Source organism: Canis lupus, chromosome 23, assembly GCF_048164855.1.
Source record: "Canis lupus baileyi chromosome 23, mCanLup2.hap1, whole genome shotgun sequence".
NCBI classification, from domain to species: domain Eukaryota; kingdom Metazoa; phylum Chordata; class Mammalia; order Carnivora; family Canidae; genus Canis; species Canis lupus.
This window is the reverse complement of record NC_132860.1, coordinates 35,899,801-35,913,354: the sequence shown is the minus strand read 5'-3', so window position 1 is coordinate 35,913,354 and position 13,554 is coordinate 35,899,801.

The window sequence follows — 13,554 nt, the reverse complement described above, 5'->3', positions numbered from 1 at the left end:
ACAGATGTAGTTTACCAAGCAAATCCCTCTTCCATATGCCACAGGCTCTGGAAACATGACTACACAAGGTACAATCATGTAGTGTTGCTGTTACAAGCCCCATTCAATTTACTTTGAAATGCCATTAAAAATTGCTTCTGTCAGAGTACAGGTCTTGGAAATGAGAAAAGTCTGTTGGGTTGTGGCTCAACAACCTGTCATTGCTTTAGGCCATGGATGGAGACCAGGCAAGGCAGAGGGCTCAGCTTGGGGACAGTCTGTGGACAGGGGATGAATGTAAGGCTGTAGGGAAGCTAACAGACCCAGGGATGGTGGGTAGGAGCTCAGAAGGGACCAGACTAAGTCAGAATGCCCCTCCCAGCCTCCGCTCCAGGCTCCCTCCTAGCGTTATGATGACTAAGACTCTGAAAGCAGTATTCCCTCTCTGTTCAACATCTCCACTTGGGAAATTAATGAAGGTCTGGGTATGCTTGAAATGTTTACATTCTAAGTTTCCCTTAGCCTAATTACAGACACCTCATCACAATTAGGTTAAGCGTATCTACTCCCGATCCTCATCAATTTCTAGCACAGAGGTACGGATTGTGTGATTCACTTTTCTCCTTTCCTTCTCATTTCCTATTTTTAGCTCTTTCTCTTCAACTTCTTTCAGAAAATGGGGCGGAATTCTCAGCTGACTCTGTGTCTTAATGGACTCCTGTTTCTCTTGCTTTTTTCTTGTTTTTAAGCCTATTTACTTATATCATGTAATCATAGCTGCAAGAACAAGCCCTTTCTTCTCTAAACCCTGCACCAATGCATTTGAGACAGGAGCAAAGTATATTAAATGTCAGGGCTTTTTAGCAAATATTCGTTGTGAGAGTCTGCCCTTGGGTGCCAAGGCCAGAGAAGGCCATTCTAGTCATAGGTGTTTACGGGCAGGCCACTACATGAACTCAGAGCTCCCTCCAGCTCTCAGATTCTATAAGGCAGGCCAGCTTCACTGGGTTTGACATGAGTGCTGTCTTAGCATTTGTCTGCCTTGTTTTCTGCACTGGACTGTAGCACAAAATGAGATCCTTTCTGGTCTCTGCCCCCAAGGACCATCTGTCCATCCAGAGGGGTGCACGGGCATATTATTGCTTTTTCTTAACTTTTGAGCATATTATTCAATTGCTACATCTCAAATTCAATTTTGCACCACTTCCCCCTACACAGTGGTCCTCAGAATACATTGTTTTCCCACATCTTTGGACATTTACACTTTGATCTCTCTGCCTAAGACACAGCCCTCCTAGAAAACAACCCCTGGAAAGTCGTCCTTAAGTCTTCTCACAAGCGTACAGATGCTTCTTTGTGCTTTCATCATATTTCATACATGCAACCAACTTTTAGGGTAATCTTCATACTGGAATAGAATTGCTTCTTTGCATGTCTGTTTCCAGAGAGGATGAGGTGCTGGTGAATAGGAACTGCATTAATCAGGGTCTCCAGAGAAGCAGAACCAACAGGATGTGTGTATATGGAGAAAGAAAGTAATTTATTTGAAGAAATTGGCTTATGTTATTGTCAACACTTAGCAAGCTGAAAATCTGATGGGGTGTGGGGTGGGAGATGACAGGCTAGAGACTCAGGAAAGAGTTGCTGTTCAAGTCCAAAGGTAGGCTGCCATAGACCAGAAAAAGGCGATGCTGCATATGAAGTCTGATGGCAGTTTGCTGGAGAATTCCCTTTGATCAGGGGAGGAGGTCAGCCTTTCGTTCTATTCAGGCCTTCAACTGATTGGATGAGGCCCACCCATATCAGGGATGGCAATCTGTTTTACTCAAAGTCCATTGCTTTATTTTATTTTTTTTGAAGTCCATTGCTTTAAATGTAAATCTCATCCAAAAGCATTATCACTGAAATATCCAGGATAATGTTTAATCAAATATCTGATCCGCATGGCCCAAACAGGTTGACACATAAAATTAACTATCACAGGGACTTTGCCTCACATTTGTCTTTGATGTCCTCAGCATGCAAGCAAAGAATTAATAGACAGGATTTCTGTTGTCTCAGAGACTTGAAACATCCAGTGTAGTATGACCCACACATTTCTTTTTGACTTATTTGTAGATTACAAAATAACCCTATTTTAAAGATTTTATTTATTTATTTGAGAGAGACAGCATCAGCATGAGCAGCGGGAGGGGCAGAGGGAGAAACACACTTCTTGCTGACTAGGGATCCCAACCTGGGGGCTCAGTCCCAGGACCCTGAGATCAATGACCTGAGCCAAAGACAGACACTTAACTGACTGAGCCACTCAGGCACCCTCAAATACTCTTTATAAAGTAGTAGTATTCTATTTAGGAATTGATGGAAAATCTGGACCTGTAGGCAAAAATGTTAGGAATGAATCCTGTTAAGAGAAAAATAAGTCTCTGTCCAGGAATGAGAAAGGGTGTGTCATGGCCATCCCTAAAGCTGAGACATGTGATATATCCTCTTATGGCCCTTCCTCAAGACCTTTGAGTGGAAATGGAAATATATCCAGCAAGGACTTTCAAACTAATCCCGGGGCACAGCCTGCACCTCCTTTCCCATTCCTGTCACACTTAAGCCACATGAACCAGAGGTAGAGATAGTCATTGATGGAGTGCGAGGTTCTGTCTGATAAATGCAGAGAGGCCACTTTCCCATTTCCTCATCCTTTGGTCTGTGTTTGACTCTTTAAACCCTATGTATGTCCCCTGGACTCAGGGGGAGAAGTGGATTCGAGGCGCCATCGTAAATTGTACTAAGATTATACTTAAAAGTAATAGAATGTTTTTAAAAGGCCCATAATGATATCATAATACAGAGACCAAGTGTGAGCATTCTATCTAACCAGCAATAGAAGAAGATATTCCTAAAGTTGCTTGAAGATTTTATTTATTTATTCCAGCACCTTGTTAAATGGCATTAGTGAACTGAGCTCTTACTTTGGGATTCATATTTGTGGTTTTAATGTAGCTGTAAAGTTTTCAAGAAGAGCAAAGTGAACACTTACTCATTCATTCAAAACACATTTATTGGGCAGCCCTGGTGGCCCAGCGGTTTAGCGCCACCTTCAGCCTGGGATGTGATCCTGGAGACCCGGGGTCGAGTCCCATGTCAGGCTCCCTGCATGGAGCCTGCTTCTCCCTCGGCCTCTCTTTCTCTCTCTCTCTGTCATGAATAAATAAATAAAATCTTTTTTTAAAAAAAACCACACATTTATTGATGCCCTGGGTTAAGCCATGAAGATGAGTAAGAACTAGCTTCTGTCTTCAAAGATCCCGGGGGTGGGGGGTAGGGGGAGGTGGAGGCAGCCATATACAGATGGTTTGGTAGCATTGTGTTAACAAAAAACTGGAAACCAACCAAATGTCTCCATTAAAGATAAAATGGAAAAATAATTGAGAAGTAGGCCCATAACCCCTAAACTTCGGAAACTAAAAGTGACTTCATAACTTATTTGGCAGCAGAGCCTGACATGAACTAACATGAAGCTGCTTAGTATCTGTATTATTCCACTTAGAGTGAACATTTTCTACATTTTAACTAGAAATATTCACGTGTTTGATTACCAAATGTCAATCAAGACCTTACTGGGAATGTTATGTAATTGATTAAATATATGTCTTACTACCTTTTAAAAAACAAGCAAAAAAGACTTTATTTGGGGGACACCTGGCTGGCTCAGTCCGTAGAGCATGAGACACTTGATCTTGGGGTTTGAGTTCAAGCCCCACATTGAACACAGAGCTTAAGAAAGATAGGAAGGGAATGAAAGAGAGAGAATGGGAGGCAGGCAGGCTGTATTTGGAAACATATCTGGCCCCAGGGATTTTTACTAAAGTCTGAGGACCTGCATATTCATATAGTGGGATTCTACTAGCAATGAAAATGAAAGAGCTGCATATCAACATGGTTGAATCCCAAAAGCATGCTGAATGAAAGGAAATGAGTCACAGAACAAAACATTCATTTTGATACGTTTCCTAAAGTTCAAATCCTAACAAACTTAACACTATATTGCTTACTAATACACATTTTTTACCAGTAACTAAAATTGTAACTAAAAGCAAAGGAGTCATACACACAGATTCTGAAGGGTGGCTCCTCTGTGAGGAGGAGGGACCCACAGTATGAAAGTGATAGAGTAGTTGGTGCACTAGCAGAATTCTGGCACAAAAGCTTACTGAAGTCACTGCAGGCAGGATCCCCACTTGGGACTTGTGAGAGAGCATAGGAAATGAGCCAGTTGGGAAGAGAGATGGAGTTATAGGCTCTGCTAATTGGGAGGCTGCTGTAGCCCCCCTACAATGACTTCTTTGCAAAATTGTTGTATTGAACCCATGTATAACAGGACTGGTAACTCCGTTTTCTAGGTTTTTCTTTCTCTTTACCCTAGTTTTAGCCTCACATGCCCTGATTAGACTACAGTGGAGTTGCTTCAGATAGGAGCTGGCAACAGGGGATGGTCTAAAAATAAAGGCTGCAGTGGTATGGGGAGCTCTGATGAGAAAGGATGCAATTAATAATCTCCACTCAACAGGAAGCCAAGGTATAATTGATTCATCTCTAAGTTTGCATTCCAGATGTTATGAGCATTTCAATTTATGAGAATTGCTAATGAGAATGCAAACCAATTTGATATTCAGAACAGTTAGCCTCATTAAAAACTCATCACACTCTCTACTCACAGTCCCTCTACCTCATTCTACTTTTGCACACAGAAGCTGCCTCATTGGATCTGACTGTGATGAGCAGAGCCTGAGGATGGAATTGCAGAATTCTTAAATGTCATAAACTTTACAGTCAGATGGCAGTGCCCTCAGTAGTACTTGGGGAAAACAAAGTTGTGATTGGGAACAGTGGTAATGGAAAATATTATCTATCACATTATCCTCATTGTAACTCACTGCAGATTTTCATTCATCCATTTATCCACTCATTCTTTCCTTAGACAATGCCTTAGGCACTGTGCCAGACACTGTAGGTTGGAAGGTTGAATATGGTCCATGCCCTTAAAAGTGCTCCCTATTAGAATTTAATATAAACAAAAGAATAGATGATTATAAGCAATATAATTAGTGCTGTTATAAACACAAGGGCCACCCACTGGACAATTCTATAGAATAAATAGACTGCTATTTATTGATAGAATAAAATTGACTGTGTTCCTTGGAGATGTGCATTAAGAGGACCAAGAGTGCTGCTAAAATACAAGGAAGTGCTGGGCAAGGACAGAAAGGCTCCACTAGAAGGTGGTATTGACCTGAGTTTTGAACAATGAGTAGCAACTTATCACATGAAAGAAGGAAAGGAGGAGAGAAGCATGAAGGAACAATTTTGTTCCATATGAAATAAGGTTTGTTATTCTGCTTGAATTTTTTTGACAATGAAGATATTGTTTCTATTCCCTGGCAGTTCCCTTCATTCTTGAGAATTTTTTAGGTATTAAGAGTCTGTAATTTCCATTTGGACAAGAGAAAATTCACAGGGTCCAACAGACCCACTCTATGTAACTATCCTGGGTAATCTGGAATTTGAGAGCCTATGTGGGAACAAATAAATGTGAAGAATAATAAATATAACTTCTATTGCTTGAGTGCCCACTCTGCACCAGCCCCTAAATAGGACACTTTATAAATAACCTCTCAGTGAGTCCTTGCAAAAAATGTAAGTGGTGTGCTTTATAGATGTTGTGCCTGAGGCTCAAAGCAATAATTTATCTGTCCTAAATCACAGAGATAGTAAATGAAGGACTAGTTTTGTTTGATTTCAAAGCTTTGCTTCAGTGGAAATGAAATGAATTAAGAAATAGTATAGCTCGGGATGCCTGGGTGGCTCGGTGGTTGAGGGTCTGCCTACGGCCCAGGGCATGATCCTGGAATCCTGGGATTGAGTCCCACATCGGGCTCCCTACATGGGGCTTGCTTCTCCCTCTGCCTGTGTCTTTGCCTTTCTCTTTGTGTGTCTTATGAATGAATAAATAAAACCTTAAAAAAAAAAAAGAAATAATAAAGCTCTAAGAAGTCATACAAAATTCTCCCTATTCAGGATCTCTCTATTTATAGTTGTGTAGGAGAATCTAATCCACTCTATTGCCTCCCATGACCCACTGAAGGACCCACCTCTCCTCCCGTAAATGTAATCAGAGTAAAATAATAGTTTTTAAATTGTTTCCTTTTAGAACCTTATCTCAAGTGAAGCACATTTTGAGAAGCATTTCCAACATGTCTTTATAGGTACAAATCATCTGTATAACTTCCAAAGAAACCACCAGACAATAACTCTGGCTTCAATAAAATAACTAGAAGTTATTGTGTGTAGTGGATTTTATTACTGGTGAGAGTTACACAAATATATCCCACTTTCTCCATTGTATAACAACAGAGCCTAGAAAGGACATTGTCCAATAGCTCAAGGGAATAAATAAACAACATTGTTATTGGACCACAATATCCCCTGGCGTAAACAACAAAAATAAGCCTTCACTTTCTCTTTTAAAAATTCTGAACCATTGCTTCCTCAAAACATTTCTGAATCAGAAGCTTGAGTAAAAAGACATTCTCCTGTAACAGTCAAGGTTCTCTAGAGAAACAGAATCAATAAGCTGTATATATAGAGAAAGAGAAATTTATTTTAAGGAATTGGCTCACACGATTGTGGGGGCTGGCACTCCCAAATCTGCAGGACAAGCTGGCAGGCTGGAGACTGAGGGAAGAGTTAATGTTGCAGTCTTGAGTCTGAAGGCCATCTGGAGGCAGAATTTCTCCTTTCTCACAGGACCTGTCTCTTCTCTGACGGCTTCAAACGGATTGAATGAGGCTCATCCACATTTTAGAGGGTAATCTTCAGTCTACTGACTTAACTGTTAATCATATCTAAAAAATACCCTCACAGCAACATCCAGACTGGTGTTTGACCAAGTAACTGTGTACCACTGACTAGCCAAGTCAATACATAAAATTAACTATCACATCTCCCATATCCCAAATCTCAGTAAATGGCATGCACACAACTGCCCAAGTAAAAAATATGAAATATTCTAGATCCCTTCTCTTCCCTCATCCCACATACCCAACACTAACTTCTAAATATTTCTAGACTTAGTTCCTTCCTCCTCATCCCCATGCCTACCACCAAACAAATGTCTCCTACCTGATATATTAAAATGGCCACCTAACAGGTCTTCTTGCCTCCTCCTCTTACATTTTGGAACTCTTTTCCCATCTTAAAATACTTCAGTGATCCTTCATTGTTTTCTAGATAAAATCCAAACTCCCTGAATCATGACCTACAGGCCCCTCAAGATCTGGCCCCTATCTACTTCTCCTTCATCTCCTTCCTCTTAATCTTACACACTCCAAACCTGGATAGCTACTTGCAGGTGCCAAACACTCCATGAATTTTTCACATTGTGGTGACAGTTCACATGCTGCTCCCTATGCTGGTAATGTCTTGTTCCTCTGGCAAATGTCTGCTCCCCCACTATCACATCCCAGATTTCCCTTCTTCCCTGATGATGCCCATTTTGCCACCCACACCATGTACCGTACATAGTTACATTCTCCTTTTGCTAAGTTCCCATGGTACTGGGTTAATACTTCTATCAATCACATTTCATACATACATAACGTGTCTATTTATATGCTTGTCATCACCATTAATATGCAATATTATTAAAAGATTATATTTTTGTCTTTATTTATTTTTGTATTCTCAGTTCAAAAGACAAAGCCCATTATAGTGCCCATCACTAAGCAAACACCCAACAAATGTTTGTAATGACCTTTTTACTGGTTTGTAAACATCTCCTTCTAGACTTAAGCTCTTTTAAAAATGAGAAAAATAATTGTGTATTTGGTTTACCTGATGCTTGGCATAGTGCCTGGTGTGTAGGAGACCGCTAATAAAGATTGGTCCAGTGAATGGGCACCTTTGCCATTAAATTTAATCATCTCAATCTCATGCATTCTCTCAATTTTTCTTGTACTGAAGTCGTCAGCTAGGTAGAAAGGCTCATTTTGGCCTTCTACTTTTTTGTTGTTCTTTCTCCTCTTTACCCTCAGCCATCCTAGGGCTAGTAGAATATTGGATACATGCTAGGGACTCAACTGATACTTTCTGATTAAATGATGATTAGGTTTTACACCTATTCTTGTGTATTCTTTTCTCTGAAGCAGAGCTTCCTTGCATCAAAACTTAACCCTGAACCTATTATAGTGAACTGTCGAAAATCAGGCTGAGTGAGTCTATCCAACAAAGTCCACTCTGTCCAGGAGAGATGGAGTTCATATCTCTTGTGTTTAACCTGTACACATCTCAGGAAACCACACATGCATACTCTCCAAGAGGATTACATTTCATCCTGATGCTCAGATGAATGATGAGGGCAGAGAGAGTCAGAGGGAGGAAAGCCTCTGTGGAAGAAGAGAGTTCCATGTAGGTATCTTGGGGTGAAAATAAAGCCAGAGCTTCATGAAGTTGTGACTTCGTCTAGAACCAAAAAGCAATAGCTCACTCCAAACTAAGCAACTCGCTGGTACCTCTTGGGCACACATCATCTGGAAAGTGCCTTTTACATCAAGAGTCTTTGTTCAGACTTCTGGGCATCCTAGCCACACGCATAGCTAAAGCTCTGGACTCCCACATCTCATTCCCACTTTGACTCCTCACTTCTTCTCTATTCTTTTTGAGTTTGTCTCCTGTTTCTAGGTTCAAGGTCAAACCTGCAGGACCTAAAAACAAATATGACTTCTCCAATGTGACCCTCTTGAATGTGGTTTTATAGAATAAGCAGTTTATCAGAATGAGAAGAGCAGGGACTTTGGGTTAAAACAAATTTAATAATAACTACTCCACAGACAGTGTTTTAGTCCATTAAAGCTCTTATAACAAAATGCCATAAACCGAGTGCCTTATAAACAACGAACATTTCTTTTTTAAAAAATATTTTATTTATTTATTCATGAGAAACACAGAGAGGGGGCAGAGACACAGGCAGAAGGAGAAGCAGGCTCCATGCAGGGAGCCCGATGTGGGACTCGATTCTGGGATTCCAGGATCACGCGCAGGCCCAAGGCGGCGCTAAACCGCTGAGCCACCAGGGCTGCCCACAACTAACATTTCTTTCTGCAGTTCTGAAAACTGGGGAATCTAAGATCAAGGTACTGGCAGATTCAGTGTCTGGTGAAAATCCATTTCCTGGCTCATAGATGGCATTTTCTTACTGTGTCTTCACATGATAGAAGAGCTAGGGAGCTTTCTGGGGTCTCTTTTATAAGGACATTAATCCCATTCATGAGGGCTCCACCTCTATATAATTTCAGCACCTCCCAAAGGCCCCACCTCTAAATATTCCATTGGCCTTTTGTTAGGTTTCAACACTATGAATTTTAGGGGAACACAAACATTCAGACCATCGCAGGGTAATTTTGTGTATTAAATGAGATAAATAAGAGTGGCTATTATTATCATCATTCCCCTCTTTCTCCATCTGTATCTCCTGGTCCTCCAACCTAGGGGTAGATGGGCGTATAACCAGACCCAGCCAGTTGTCCCATGCTTTCCTTCTAGCCACAGTAATTAGTTGACAAATGGGCATGTGGCCCAGGCATAATGAGCTCAATGTTTATGAGATTTGAAAACGGATGATGGGAGATTGAGTCTCACTTTTCTTTGGAATCATAATGACATAATATTCAAAGAACAAAGTCTATAACCATTCTTACCAACACATAGGAAATCCCTGGCTGAGAACTAAGCCAACAGACAAAATCTAACAGATATACAGGACTATGTCTTAATATGTCTGAACTTCAGAATCCAGCAGTACCTAAAGCTAGCTAGGCTCTTAGATTTTCCAGTACATGGACAATATATTATCTCTCTTTTCCTTACTCTAATTTGCATTGGATTTTCATCATAGGCAACAGAGTATACAGCTATATAGAAAAAGTGCATCTCCTCATATTTCAGTGGCCAGATTCCAAAGGTGAACATTAAGGGAAAAGAGTAAAAGTCCCTACTTACTGCTGTCTTTTCTCAGATCACATACCATCTGGCCTTTCTGAAAAACTGTACAGTCTAAGATTTACTGAATCATGTATTATATATCAAGAGGATATATAACAGGAAGGGTGATAAGTTTTGTACAAAAGGATCTAAAACATTTCTCAGCCAACAAGAAAATCAGATCATGTCTACAGATCCATCCATCTGTGTATCTGTCTGGGTCTGGTCAGAAAAAGAGAAAACACTCTAAGCATTTCAACAGAAGGACCTTAATATAGAGGCCTCCTTATGATTTATCCTGGTATTCAGAGATCTTAGAAGCCAAGTAATTCACCTCCAATTTTGTATACTGAGAGAAACTGAGGCTCAGAGAAAGGGTAGGCCATGACCAGAAGTAGAGCTCTTAGAGCCAGATCAATTCTAGATTCCTATCCAGCCACCACCTGTCCCACCAGAAAAAGGGCAATCATGCATTTTCAATGCCACCAATACCACCCCTTAGAAGCACTGATAGTGTTAAGACACTAGACTTTAAGGATCTTTTTCTTTCATGCTTTGAGATCCTGAGTAAGTGACTTACTTGCTCCTCAAAGTGTGCCCTCAGACCAGCAGCCGCAGCAAGACCTGTGAGGTTGTTGGAAATGCAGAATCTCAAGCGTCACACCAGACCTACTGAACCAGAATCCAATTTTAATGAGATCTTCAGATAATTTATATATACATTAAAGTTTGAAGACTATTGACTTAAATTATCTGAGCCTCAATTTCTTCATCTGTTAAATGAGATAATAGTACCTACCTTGTGAGATTGTTCCAAAAATTATCAGTAAGGTATCTTGGAAACAATAAGATGCCTTGTCTTAAAAGTTCAGAGATTTTCTTCAAAAAGGTTTAAAACTCAGCCATCTGGCAGCATTAAAATAAAGGAAATCTCCATATATGGTTTCAATTTAATTCAAATATCTTATAACTTATGGTAATGATTACAGCAGGAGCTAGAAATAATTCAAATTAAGAAATAATATATTTAGTTGTTGGCTCTTGGGAGAGACTGCCTGGCTTTGCTCATTCCCTAGAGAGGCAATGTGGAGCAAGGAATTCACCCTCACTAACTTCAGTTTCTGCATCTATAAAGTGAGGATAATGATGCATCAGGTAGTGATGAGAATTCTGTAAAATAATCCATGTGAAGCACTTGGCACAGGGCCAGGCCCATGGCACATTTCCAAAGAACATCAGCTGCCAACACCACCATCATTATCTTTGTCACCATCATTCACAATCATGTCCTCAATTATGTTACCCAATGACTGTGACCTGAGAAGATCTCAGCACAGACACTCCTGTTGAGAGACAGGACAGGAGCCTCTCCTTAACATGAATAGTCAATTGAAACCTTCATTTTCCTTCCATAAAGATATACTTATCAGTGGCAAGTAAACTCAGATTTCTCATATTTAAACTTCTTTAACTCCTTACTAGTTCTCTTTGTCCTGGCTAATTAAGTAAAAAAATAAAATTAAATAAAAAATAAAAATAAAAATAAAATAAAATAAAATAAATTTTTTTGCAAAATGTCTTATAGAGGAAAGCTCAAGATGGTTACATGCAGGCTGCTAAATATGTTTTTTATCTCCTCCAATGGAGCACTAATTGTAGCATTTCAGCTGCTAAACAGCTACATTCAGTTCAGAATTACTAACTAAATTTTCACAAAGTTTTTATACTATCTGCAATGTGAATTCTCCACAGGGGCTTTGCAGAATACTAGGATTCTAGTTACTTAATTTATTCTCCTGCCCCACAAATTATATAGAAAGAGCCACCTCCATCTTTCATATCAGAACAAGTTCCAGAAAAGGAGATTTAATCAGCTCACATTTGGGCACACATACTATATTACCTCAATACCACCTTTAGGAAGTGACTGAGTCCCAGAGATTTCGATAGCTTAGTAAATGGTAACTCAGTGACCTTGGTAACTGGCCCAAAGTTGCATAATTGGTCAGAAAGGGCAACATTCAGGTCTTAGAAAGTTCCAAAGTCACAGAGTCCAGTGTCTCCCCACCCATAAAATGATGTTATTCTTCCCAGTGTTTGAACTAACTCTTCTGCTGTAGTCCAAGCCTAATCACTCTTATCCTGGCACCTGCACACAAATCTTCAGTAATTCCTTTTTAAGTCTCACTCACCTTCCCCTTCTCACAGATATCTTTTTGGGAAAAATTAGTCCAACCCTACTAAGCTTAGAACCTGCCATCTTTAAATGGGAGGAGGTGGACCAAAGTGTGATCTGTTCATTCCCTTGAGGGTTAGGGTACAGAAAGGGGGGCCTATAAATTGTGAATACCCTACAATAACAATCTAGGTTTTTCCATCTCTGAGCAAAAGGGAGTAATTACAGACTCTAGCTTTTGTATTACACCCAACAATTTTCAAAGCACATTCACATCTTTTGAGCCTCCCAACCATCCCATGAAGAGGGCAAAGCAGGAATTATCATGCCTCATCCTTTCAAGTGAGTAAAATGAGGCTCAGAAAAGCTAAATGGTGACAAAGCAGGAAAGACTATCCACTGGAAAAGGACACTCTCTTCAATAAATGGTGCTGGGAAAATTGGACAGCCACGCGCAGAAGAATCAAACTGGACCATTCTTTTACATCATACACAGAGATAAACTCAGAATGGGTGAAAGATCTAAATGTGAGACAAGAATCCATCAAAATCCTAGAAAAAAACACAGGCGATACCCTTTTTGAACTTGGCCACAGCAGCTTCTTGCAAGATACATCTATGAAGGCAAGGGAAACAAAAGCAAAAATATATTATTGGGACTTAATCAAGATAAAAAGCTTCTGCACAGCAAAAGAAACAGTCAACAAAACTAAAAGACAACCTACAGAATGGGAGAAGATATTTGCAAATGACCTATCAGATAAAGGGCTAGTATCCAAGATCTATAAAGAACTTATTTAGCTCAGCAGCAAGGAAACAAACAATCCAATCATGAAATGGGCAAAAGACATGAACAGAAATTTCACCAAAGAAGACACAGACATGGCCAACAAACACATGAGAAAATGCTCCGCATCACTTGCCATCAGGGAAACACAAATCAAAACCACAATGAGGGATCCCTGGGTGGCTCAGCGGTTTAGTACCTGCCTTCTGCCCAGGGCATGATCCTGGAGTCCCAGGATTGAGTCCCACATCAGGCTCCCTGCATGGAGCCTGCTTCTCTGCCTGTCTCTGCATCTCTCTCTCTCTCTCTCTGTGTCTCTCATGAATAAATAAAAATAAAATATTTAAAACACAAACAAAACCACGATGAGATACCACCTCACACCAGTGAAAATGGGGAAAATTAACAAGGCAGGAAACAACAAATGTTGGAGAGGATGTGGAGAAAGGGGAACCCTCTTGTACTGTTGGTAGGAATGTGAACTGGTGCAGCCACTCTGGAAAACTGTGGAGGTTCCTCAAAGAGTCAAAAATAGACCTGCCCTATGACCCAGCAATTGCACTGCTGGGGATTTACCCCA